The 12,694-nt window shown below is 41.1% G+C and overlaps 1 pseudogene; it reads left to right on the forward strand.

Moving 5' to 3' along the window:
• Positions 1-970: 970 nt before the first annotated feature.
• Positions 971-6,926, forward strand: LOC129833942 (phosphatidylcholine transfer protein-like; annotated as a pseudogene).
• Positions 6,927-12,694: the final 5,768 nt, after the last annotated feature.

Raw genomic sequence — 12,694 nt, forward strand, 5'->3', positions numbered from 1 at the left:
ATGTTTGGTTATTTTTAATTAAAACAAGGGACTCTCTAAGATGAATTACATATGGTCTATCAATCTGGGAGCATGGTTCATAGGACCTATGTGTCTGGAAATTCATGCTGTCACACACCCATGCTATGCCTGTGATCCAATGGCAGCCACCAGGGCCTGTGGATGGGATATGCCTACTGCCTGTAACACAAGTGCTCCCCAAGACAGATCTAACACATAGTAATGTGATACAGGGTGTTGTCTTGTCTCTTCCTTCCTGCAGTAAATCCCTTCCCAAAAAGAGACAGTGGCAACGGGAAATCATGGCTCTTCCACAACCCTTAGCTGGACCATATACTGTCCGGCTGGAAAACTGATTTTAGTAATATGACATATCTCTAAACTATCCCTCAGAGGCACTTATGGAGTGACATATTTTAGAGTGATTATCATTTGGGCCTACCTTCAATCAGTGGCATATGTAAATGCTGAATTCGCCTGGTGTGTTGGCAAAAGAAGAGTGCAAAGGATGCTAAACCACAGATCCAGGGTTCTACCTCTGGAAGTTTCTAAAGGCATTGATATATTTTATTAAAACCACCAGATGTAGCTTATCCTATATTTGAAATAGCCTACAGTTTTGGGATTTCTGAATGGAATGGGAGTGGTTAACATCAGAATAATCATCAACAAGCAACTGAGACAGGGCACCAGCAGGACACAAAGCATTACAGATTATGTTTCCTCTCTATTGTAATTGGAGATGGTCAGTGCTTTCAAATTACATTTTTCCTTGGATGGCACTTCAATTTGGAGGTGGGATAGACAAAGGAGCATTCCAAAAACATTACAGTGCAGTGCATATAGTTATTAACCACACACACACACGCACAGTTTAAATCCAAAATACAATTTCAATAACAAAAATAAATAGATAGTGATTCTAAGTATATCACTGGAATGACTGACGCACTTCAGCGCACGCACGGCGTCTGAAGCGCACACACGGAGTCCTAGATCACATGATCAAATGTCAGAGCACGGTTTGAAAACATGTCGCTGCACTTTACAGATGAGGAATTTCTGGAGGCATGGAAGGAATTAGATAAACCTCAGTTGGAGGGGGGATGGGAGTTTTTCACAGAGACAATGGGTGTCAAAATCTACCGGCTGTATGACAAGGTACATTTTAGTTACGGTTTTGAGACAGGAATAGAAAGTGAAACGTGCTGTGTTAGCTTATCGGCGGTTAGCGTCGTTAGCTGGCGAAGCAATCGTTTATTCATTGTGATTATGCCGATTGGCGTGATTGAATGACGCACTGGCATCGATCTGTTGGATGTGCTCGCACGTAGACTATTTTCACGTTTCATACGTTGTATTATTTTCACGTCGAAAAGGAAATGTACATGAAATAGCATAGCAGATTTTGTGAGTAGCCTACGTTAGACTCGAGCAACAGGCCCACTGGCAAAATGCGGAAGTCGCTATTCGTTATCAACAACTAAAGTGTTTTAAATGTCATATTGATGATTGAGTAGGCTAGGGGAGAGTGGGGTAAATTGAGCCATTCAGAATTCATGTAATCATTAGTTTTGAAAGCATACTGTAGCTTGTCCAAAAAAAGTGGCCATTTGGCACAACTTACCTCCGCAATTCAACACAATTACGATCGCTTTTTTTGTATTTCAGTCATTTTAGCATATTTTAACAAGGCTTAACACCTAAAAAAACACTTTGTATTTTTTCAAAACATAGGCCAGGCCCTGTTGTTACCTCATATCCCAGCAATAATGTCTTGCATTATGCCTGGAAAGAAAACACTTCAATTTGCTCAACTTACCCCAAGGCAAACACTTTGACTATATTCGCCCACACAGGTACAATGATTCATTTTTATGCTAGGTTTAAAAGAAAAATCCAAATCAAATCATCAAATGTTATTTGTCACGTGCTGAATACAACAGGTGTAGACCTTAGAGTGAAATGCTTACCTGCAAGCCCTTAACCAACAATGCAGTTTTAAGAAAAAAATAAGTGTTGAGAAAGTATTTACTAAATAAACTGAAGTAAACAATAAAAAATACTAATTAAGAAAATAGAAAAATAACAAATAATTAAAGAGCAACAATCACAGTAACGAAGCTATATACAGGGGCTACCGGTACAAAGTCAATGTGCAGGGGCACAGGTTAGTCGAGGTAATTGAGGTAATATGTACATGTAGGTAGAGGTAAAGTGACTGTACATATATAATAAACAGAGACTAGCAGCAGTGTAAAAATGTGGGGGGTGAGGGGGTCAGTGCAAATAGTCTGGGTAGCCATTTGGTTAGCTGTTCAGGAGTCTTATGGCTTAGGGGTGGAAGCTGTTAAGAAGCCTTTTGGACCTAGACTTTTTGACCGCTTGCCGTGCGGTAGCAGAGAGGACAGTCTATTAATAGGGTGGCTAGAGTCTTTGGCAATTTTGAGGGCCTTCTTCTGATACCGCCTGGTATAGAGGACCTGGATGTCAGGAAGCTTGGCCTCAGTGATGCACTGGGTCGTACGCACTACCCTCTGTAGCGCTCGGAGGTCGAGCAGTTGCCAGGCGGTGATGCAACCAGTCAGGATGCTCTAATGGTGCAGCTGTAGAACTTTTTGAGGATCTGAGGACCCATGCCAAATCTTTTCAGTCTCCTGAGGGGGAGTAGGCGTTGTCATGCTCTCTTCACGACTGTCTTGGTGTGTTTGGACCATGACAGTTTGTTGGTGATGTGGACACCAAGGAACTTGAAGCTCTCGACCTGCTCTAATACAGCCCCGTCGATGAGAATGGGGGCGTGCTCGACCCTCCTTTTTCTGTAGTCCACAATCATCTCCTTTGTCTTGATCACATTTAGGGAGAAGTTGTTATCCTGGCACCACACTGCCAGGTCTCTGCCCTCCTCCCTATAGGCTGTCTCATCGTTGTCGGTGATCAGGCCTACCACTGTAGTGTCATCGGCAAACTTAATGATGGTGTTGTAGGCTAGAGATAGTGGGATGAATGGCACCCTCAGAAATATGCCAAATATTGCATTTTGTGCTGCGTCTGTTGGGTATGGTGTGCCAAATTGTAGTCTAGAACTTTACGCATTCTCAGACAGTACCTTTTCACAGAATGCATGTTTGTTTTTTATTAAACCCCCTGCCTAACTCTATCCCCAGCTCAAGTTTCTGGAGAAATAATATCCTGTGCAAATCCAGCACATTTTTTGCATGTTTCTCCAACTGGCAATAATCAGAGTCCTGTGGTATGGGATTAGTTACATTGTAGGTGTGGTATATATTTGGAAGAGATAACTTCTTTCATATGCTGTTCACAGGAAACTGGACTTTATGAGTACAAAGTCTTTGGAGTGCTTGCCACCTGCACTCCAGAACTGTGTGCTGATGTCTACATGGACTTGCCCTAGCGGAAACAATGGGATGGATATGTCAAAGGTAAAGAGTAACGCAAACTCTCCCTAGATCGACTTTCTTCCATTCAAACCTCTTGTCGCACTCAACCCCTAATAAGGGCCATTTATAAGACTCATAACACATTCATAAGCAACTCAATTCTGTCAGTTTGGTTGAGTATTGATGACATGGTATTGCATATTAATGCTTGTTTTATATGGTGCTTGCTTATGCATGTGTTATTGATCATTTGTATAGCCCCTTTAACTCTTACTTAATTATCTAAAATATGAGCTCCACAAAATAGTTGAAACCATCACCTTTCCATTGTCCTTTTCTATTCACTCCTGTTTTCTATCCCTATCAAACCAATCATAACCAAGAATCCCTTTTATCTCCGTTTTCATGAGCATCGCAACAAGAGCACAGGGCCCGTTTGGCAGTTAATAACTTTTCTCATCTTTTGTTCTCTCTTGCCTCCCCAAAGTATCCAACAGGTAACATGTCTGTCCACCTGAATTTAGCCATAGACTGTAGCTATTGATGTCGTAGCTGGGTGGTTAGCACTCTGGTATAGCCATGGGCTAATGTTGTTGTGTCCTTTGTGTACTAACATGCTTAATCAAATGTTCATATAAGCCTAGACTGTGTGAACAAACAAGGGAACTTGAAGATGTTCTTTCAAGGGCTTGTATCTTGAAAATGTCATTTCTTTGTTTCGTCGACCCTCTGAGAAATTACCAACAGGTTCCATCTTAACAAGGTAGGCCTAAATCATTGGCCATATCTTGTTTTGGGATTTCCAAATACTGTACTGTTGTCCTTTTTCAAGAAGAGACAACAGGGTTATGGATATCCTGGAAATGATAACTAACTGAAGTAACACATTTGCCTCTCCCAGAGACTTGTTGCGTGAGAGGGTGGAGTGGGCTTTTTATTGGAAACACATCCTTGGCTTCAGCTCCTGACTGCCGTCAAGCTTTTTGCTGTTGAACAAAATTGTCATTTCAATAGATTGGATAGATGCTGTATTGTGAAAGTGCTGTTGGTGTCTTTGCTTGCACATGTGATTGTATCTTGATGTGCGCTGTACACTCATAGAAAAAAGGGTTCCAAAAGGGTTCTGCGGTTGTCCCCATATGAGAACCCTTTTTGGTCCCAGGTAGAACCCTTTTGGGTTCCATGTAGAACCCCTTCCACAGAGGGTTCTACATGGAACCCAAAAGGGTTCTACCTGGAACCAAAGGGGTTCTACCTAGAATCAAAGGGGTTATTCGAAGAACCCCTTTTGGTTCTAGATAGCACCTTTTTTCCCTAAGTGCAGCCAGTGTTCTAGAAGATGTATGATTTGATAATGTAATGAATAGTATGACATTATAGTATAATACCTATAGTATAATAGATGACTGATGTTTCATGATCATGTTTCTCAGTAAAAGCAAATAGGCCTGTTTTTTTTTTATTATTTTTTTACTAAATACATGAACCCTATACAATATCACATAATCCTGTTCTATGTATTCACCCACCCACAATGTCTCAATCTTGCTTTTCTCTCTCCTCCTTTTCACATTTACAATGGGTCCAACATGGTGAAGTGAAACCAAGTATGGTTTATAGTATTAAGAGTAATGTGAGAAATGTATTGTTCTTTAGGCGACAACACGGGACAGTATATTTTCTCAAGGAGTAACTGATCCATTCACAGGGTTTGGACCACACTTAGACCATATTATCTCTACCAGGCTTCTTTAACAGTGTAAACCTCAGTACGTGTACGTCAGGGAGCGGAGGGACGTTGACGTGGACAGCATGAAGATCTGGGTGGTCCTGGCTAAGAGCTCCCAACAGTCCCCGTTACTAGAGAAGAGTGGGGTGCAGCGAGTGAATGACTACAAGCAGACTGTGGCCATGGAGAGTGATGGTGCCTGTGGCACTAAAGGTACTGCTCACTCTAGAGTACACCAGATCCAATCAGAACTCATCCCTGTAGTACCATTTTAAATGTCCATAGGGGAAACTGTTCAGTTGTGAACTTGAATCTGTTGTGGATCTGTCTGTGAAGTCACTTGCTTTTTATTGACAGACATTTACATTTGCATTATTTTCTTTCAGTCTTCATGAATTACTTTGATAACCCTGGTGGTAATATTCCAACCTGGCTTGTGAACTGGGCAGCCAAGGTGAGTTCAGACCTGAGTGCTGTCTAAAACCTAATAGGGTTCTTCGGTTGTTCCCATAGCAGAACCCTTTTTGATTCCCGGTAGAACCCTTTTGGTTCCAGGTAGAACCCTGTACACAACGGGTTCTACATGGAATCAAAATGTGTCCTATCTGGAAGCAGAAATGGTTATTCTATGGGGACAGCCGAAGAACCCTTTTGGAACCCTTTTTTGTGTTAGGATGCCAATGGTCCCTCTCTGTTGCCCCATTTGGGTGTGTCTACTCTGCTAGTCTATCCATGACGTTCATTGACAAAGTCATCTACTCCCCGTGTTTCAACAGAGCGGAGTGCCTGCCTTCCTTACAGACATGCAGAAGGCCTGTGGCAATTACTCAAACTACTGCCAGAAGAACAAGAAATTAACGCCCTTTGTGGGAAGTCACATCAAAGCCACAAGGATGGCATTTTTCAGCCCATCGTTCAATAAAGTCTACACTTACGGTGTCTGAGGGGCATTGTGGGTGTTTTGGGTATGGTTGGAGACTTATTACGAAGTCAATAGGTGAAAGTGGTGTTGGTGTAATCTGTAGCTGGATGTGGTACTGACTGGGGCATGTACTGTATTTTAGTTATTAGTTGTATAAAAAATATATATTTAAATTGAAGTTATCTGGTACTGACTTCCTACTCCTAGGGGTTGAGTGCGACAATGTTGCATTTGGGCTTGCCCACAGTAAGGGCTTGGATGAGATCTGTAGTGATCTACCCCCTGTTTTAACGAGTACTGTTTCTTTGACTACAATGGCTTTTCCTTTTATTTTCCTGTTTGTTATGGTCAAATGTATGTTGTTTTTTAAATCCTACATTTTTTTTAAATGTATGAATGTTCAGTCAATGAATGATATGCATTTTTGCACTTGTGATTAAGCACTGAAATCAAATGAACTTCCAAACCTGCTGTTCAATTAATTAGTGAATTATTAGTTTCTCAGCAGCTCTATTGAGGAATGATTTCTGTACTCTACAATGCAACATTGTTGCTTAGGCAAGCAAGGCTGAATCGAAAGCAGACTCGATTTTTATTTTGTATTTCCCTAATGGTCTTTTTGAATGTACATTAAAAAAAATCCGATTTTGTCCTATCATTAATAGTTGCGTGCACTGATTTGTTGTGATACTTGAAATTTACAAAAACACGATAATGAAATCGTTTAAGTTAATTATTCATATGTTGAATCTTCGAGAGCTAGGCCCATACCTCTTTATCCTTGTGTGGTTGCAATTAGGCCTCCAGTTCTATGGAGGTGACACAGTGTGTATTACCATCTAATACATATCAATAAAATGACGGATGAGATGAAGTACGGCATCATGCATTATTTAACTGAAACCTGTAGATGCTTTTCAAAACAGGACTATCACCTTCATCGAACACAATTTTTTTAAAATGTATTTTCCACCTTTTGGCGTTGACCAATGAAATGAGCTGTTTCTGTGGCTCGCGCTCCCCCTTGCGGTAAAAATGATATGTTCACGCCGCGCGGCCCTGATGTTGCGTGATGAAGTTGATATACTTTACCTGACCTTTCAAATTTGATACATTGTTTCTGTTAATTCAATTCTCTCACCGGAAGCACTGCTGTGTTGTAAAAACAAGTTATATTGAAGATAAATTGGCAGGGTACTTCTTGACATCTGAAAAAGGTAGAGAAGAACAAGAAATGAAGAACAAGCCTACGTTTAGCCTACGTTTAGCAGTCTAAGCCTACTTTTAGCAGTCTAAGCCTACGTTTAGCAGTCTAAGCCTACGTTTAGCCTACGTTTAGCAGTCTAAGCCTACTTTTAGCAGTCTAAGCCTACTTTTAGCAGTCTAAGCCTACTTTTGCAAGTTTTATCTTAGAATTCGTCGACAGCATAAAATACGCGAGAGGCCGGAAAAACCGAACCTCATGAACAGTGATGGTGATGAGTATGGTGAGGCCAAAATAATTTGTCTGGCTACATAGGTGCTTAGTTGTAACTAAGCGATGTTATTCTCATGGGCCTACTGTAGGGTTGTGAGAAAGTGGACCCTACCTTCTTGTCAGGGGGGTACTAACTGCAAGGTATTAGGAGTCAGGCAGGATTCAGCTGGAAGTTGGGAGTATTTATTTACAGGTATAGAGGGTGAGATGAACCCATGGATATTGACAAGTTGACGAACAACACTGACAAACAGAAACATTACAGACTAGTGGTTAGAGCGTTAGACTAGTAACCGAAAGGCTGCGAGATCGAATCCCCGAGTTGACGAGGTAAAATCTGTCGTTCTGCCCGTGGACAAGGCAGTTTACTCACTATTCCTAGGCCGTCATTGAAAATAAGAATTTGTTCTTAACTGACTTGCCTAGTTAAATAAAGGTAAACGAATAAACTAAAGGGCCCAAAATATAGACGTTTCTGGCTTCTGAGGCATATAACTTTGTCAAAACATCAATAATTACTCGCACAGCAGAGTTAAAGATAACCATAGAACCAAATGTCACCCAGTCTAAAATGAAATGTGCAACATGAACAGGTTCCCAGCAAACACGTAACCACGACCAACCCCAACGTAATGGATTTGTAATTATTGCTCATGACTAGACATTACCTTCTCACAACGTTGTGGCTACATAATCTGAAGGTAATACCATTTGGTCATCTTCCTACCTCCTCAACATGTCACAGCAACATGATTTCATTACTTTACATATTGGTCTTGATTAGACCCACAGAAAGAATGTCACAGTTTCTGCAGAGTGAAACATTCTGTGATCACAGTCTATATGAGCTGTGGAGCATGCATCCTCAAATGTCTTTTGAATGAACTACACATTTATAGATGTTTGAGTCCATTTATTGTTCAGATTGGATTTTAAATCTCCATGTAGTTTAAAAAAAAATGCACCCACACATTTGGAAAGACTGATTCAACATTAGGTAAGGGACAATTTTCCTCAAACAAATTGGGCATACACTGGATTAAATAGCATGGTCAAATAAAATAAATATATATATACATTTGATGTATTTAATATAAAAGAATGATATACACTATATATACAAATGTATGTGGACACCCCTTCAAATGAGTGGATTTGGCAATTTCAGCAACACACGTTGCTGACAGGTGTATAAAATTGAGCACACAGCCATGCAATCTCCATAGACAAACATTGGCAGTAGAATGGCCTTACTGAAGAGCTCAGTGACTTTCAACCTGGCACAGTCATAGGATGCCAAGAAGTGTTCGTCAAATTTCTGCCCTGCTAGAGCGGCCCTGGTCAACTGTAAGTGCTGTTATTGTGAAGTGGAAACATCTAGGATCAACAACGTCTCAGTCGCAAAGTGGTAGGCCACACAAGCTCACAGAACAGGACCACCGAGTGCTGAAACGCGTAGCGCGTAAAAATCGTCTGTCCTCGGTTGCAATACTCACTACCGAGTTCCAAAATGCCTCCAGAAGCAACGTCAGCACAATAACTGTTTGTCAGGAGCTTCATGAAATCGGTTTCTATGGCTGAGCAGCCGCACACAAGCCTAAGATTACCATGCGCAATGCCAAGCGTCGGCTGGAGTTATGTAAAGCTCACCGTCATTGGACTCTGGATCAGTGGAAACACGTTCTCTGGAGTGATGAATCACACTTCACGGACGAATCTGGTTTTGGCAGGTGCCAGGAGAACGCTACCTGCCCGAATGCTTAGTGCCAACTGTAAAGTTTAGTGGAGGAGGAATAATGGTCTGGGGCTGTTTTTCATGGTTCGGGCTAGGCCCCTTAGTTCCAGTGAAGGGAAATATTAACTCTACAGCATACAATGACATTATAGACGATTCTGTGCATCCAACTTTGTGGCAACCGTTTGGGAAAGGTGCTTTCCTGTTTCAGCATGACAATGACCCCGTGCACAAAGCGAGGTCCATACAGAAATGGTTTGTCGAGATCGGTGTGGAAGAACTTGACTGGCCTGCACAGAGCCCTGACCTCAACTCCATCGAACACTGACTGCGAGCCAGGCCTAATCGCCCAACATCAGTGCCCGACCTCAATAATGCTCTTGTGGTTGAATGGAAGCAAGTCCCCGCAGCAATGTTCCAACATCTAGTGGAAAGCTTTCAAATCAAAATCAAATCAAATTCTATTTGTCACATCACATGGTTAGCAGATGTTAATGCGAGTGTAGCGAAATGCTTGTGCTTCTAGTTCCGACAATACAGTAATAACCAACGAGTAATCTAACCTAACAATTCCACAACTACTACCTTATACACACAAGTGTAAAGGGATAAAGAATATGTACATAAAGATATATGAATGAGTGATGGTACAGAACGGCATAGGCAAGATGCAGTAGATGGTATAGAGTACAGTATATACATATGAGATGAGTAATGTAGGGTATATAAACATAAAGTGGCATAGTTTAAAGTGGCTAGTGATACATGTATTACATAAAGATGGCAAGATGCAGTAGATGATATAGAGAACAGTATATACATATACATACGAGATGAGTAATGTAGGGTATGTAAACATTATATTAAGTGGCATTGTTTAAAGTGGCTAGTGATACATTTTTACATACATTTCCATTAATTCCCATTATTAAAGTGGCTGGAGTTGAGTCAGTATGTTGGCAGCGGCCACTAAATGTTAGTGGTGGCTGTTTAACAGTCGGATGGCCTTGAGATAGAAGCTGTTTTTCAGTCTCTCGGTCCCTGCTTTGATGCACCTGTACTGACGCCTTCTGGATGATACCGGGGTGAACAGGCAGTGGCTCGGGTGGTTGTTGTCCTTGATGATCTTTATGGCCTTCCTGTGACATCGGGTGGTGTAGGTGTCCTGGAGAGCAGGTAGTTTGCCCCCGGTGAAGCCTTCCCAGAAGAGTGGAAGCTGTTATAGCAGCAAAGGGGGGGACCAAATCCTTATTAATGCCCATGATTTTGAAATTAGATGTTTGACGAGCAGGTGTCCACATACTTCTGGTCATGTAGTGTATCACGTTTGCAAGGCATATGAACTAACAGGTTATAGAATTAACAACGCAATTATCACGCAATTATCACAAATTAGGTTTTAATAGGGCTTTTTTTCTGGCTTGGCTTCCCCAGTGATTTTACCCACACACCGCTACTGGTCACTATACTCCTGTTTATTGCCAGTACACTGGTGGAGAGTGAGACCAGAGAGTGTTCCCCTCCCATCCTCACTGTGTCCCTCTCTCTGATGTTTCACTTCTGCTGACCTGTCAGCGAACTGGGCATTGTTCTAGATGTTTCCTGAGTGAAAATAGTGCTGGCTTCCTATGAGATCACCACCTCACTAGTGTCATTGCTCTAGGGCTAGGATATCTTGTGTGAAAGCCCTCCCATCAACCCCAAAGAGAATAGCTTTGTCTTTGCCATTACATTTCCAAGCACTGTCCAGGTAACTTTCTAGTCATCGGCATATAGCCAGTTATTAAAATTGGAATGTTTTGTTGCCCCTTTGTCAGGCGTTCAGCCACGCGCATGTGCAGTAGGCTACAGTGCACACAACCTGCCATCTATAGCCTTTGATATTGATTATTAGGCTATTTGCTATTAAGGAGTTAGAGAAAAGTGCAATCATGGAATCACTACCCACTGGGCACACACTGGTTGAATCAACATTGTTTCCACGTCATTTCAATTTAATTAGATTGAACCAACATGGAATAGATGAATTGATGTCTATGCCCAGTGGGTATTGTTTAATCATCAATGGAAAGTGAAGTAGGGCCTAGGGCTCACTGATTTCACTGTGCTGGAGATTGACCACTTACTTTGTTCTTCTCTTCCACCTAGTGGTTTGTGGAGTGAATAGTAGAACGTTGAATAAACATAATCTGCAGTGAAGGTCCGGTCTCAATTTTGTCTCATGACTTCTTTCAGCCCTGAGACTATCAGGAAATACAATGAACACATTTGTGTATCCAATTAATATCTCAATTTGATTCATGAATACTTTACAGTCTTAATTACGTTACTGAATTCAAATTCCATCTATGGGCCACAAAGCATAGGCGTGCATTAGTTATTTTAATAGAGTAATCAAAGGCACACTTCAGTTCTGGCAATGTAAGTCACGAGTCAAGAATTGTCATAGCAGATAGAGCTGAATCCATTTACGAGATAGTAGTAGGTCGATGACTTTGGAATTAGATTAAGGACTTTGAATCTTGGAAGAGTTTTTGTAAGATTTTCTATGCATCCGTTCTATTTTGGTGGAACTGAATTATGGGAGTAATGATAAAAATCAGAGCCTTACATTTCTATTTTTATGCACCATTTTATCCACTGGAATTTCTTGAGTGAATAATATTCAGTTCTCAAAAGGGTTCTTTCCATTGCCAGTCTTTCACAAATGGAAGACAAATATATTTCTTGGCTAGCCATTGTATTTTAGAGGGGGGTTCTTTTGATTGGTAATATACAGGGATAATTAGCTTTAGAAAGTGATATACTTTTTCTCCTGGACTCCTGCTTCTCCTAAATGTCAGCTCAGATTTCCCAGGTGCCTTGCTGTCTGCCAGAGGTAACACAATAATGGCTGTGCTTGGAAATGTATTTTTTCAGCCTCCTTTTTGGTGATTTTTAATAGATTACAATTATAGATATCAGTGTGCTCTGGGAATCGGAATCCTTGATCCTGAATAGGCTTTTATATGATTTTATACAGTGTTGTGCAAATCAACTGTAGTTCAACTCAATTATACATGCAGACTCACATGTGGTTCTAGCTGAGCACAGTTGCCTTGCTTTACCTTTATTCAAAATGGTCCAATCTTAAGGTTATACAATTGTTTTCTTAAGCATAGATAGCCTAGTGGTTAGAGCGTTGGGCCAGTAACCGAAAGATTGCCAGATCAAATCCCCGAGCTGACAAGTTAAAAATCTGTCTTCTGCCCCTGAACAAGGCAGTTAACCTAGACTGTCATTGTAAATAAGAATTTGTTTATAACTGACTTGCCTAGTTACATAAAAGCATTTCTTTTACATTATGAATATCAATCAACCCTGTCGCACTGGTTCAGTTCAACAGCATCTTTGAGAACTGCTGGGTACTTGTGCCAATCACATATTTTAC

The sequence above is a fragment of the Salvelinus fontinalis genome, chromosome 34 (genome assembly GCF_029448725.1).
Source record: "Salvelinus fontinalis isolate EN_2023a chromosome 34, ASM2944872v1, whole genome shotgun sequence".
NCBI lineage: Eukaryota > Metazoa > Chordata > Actinopteri > Salmoniformes > Salmonidae > Salvelinus > Salvelinus fontinalis.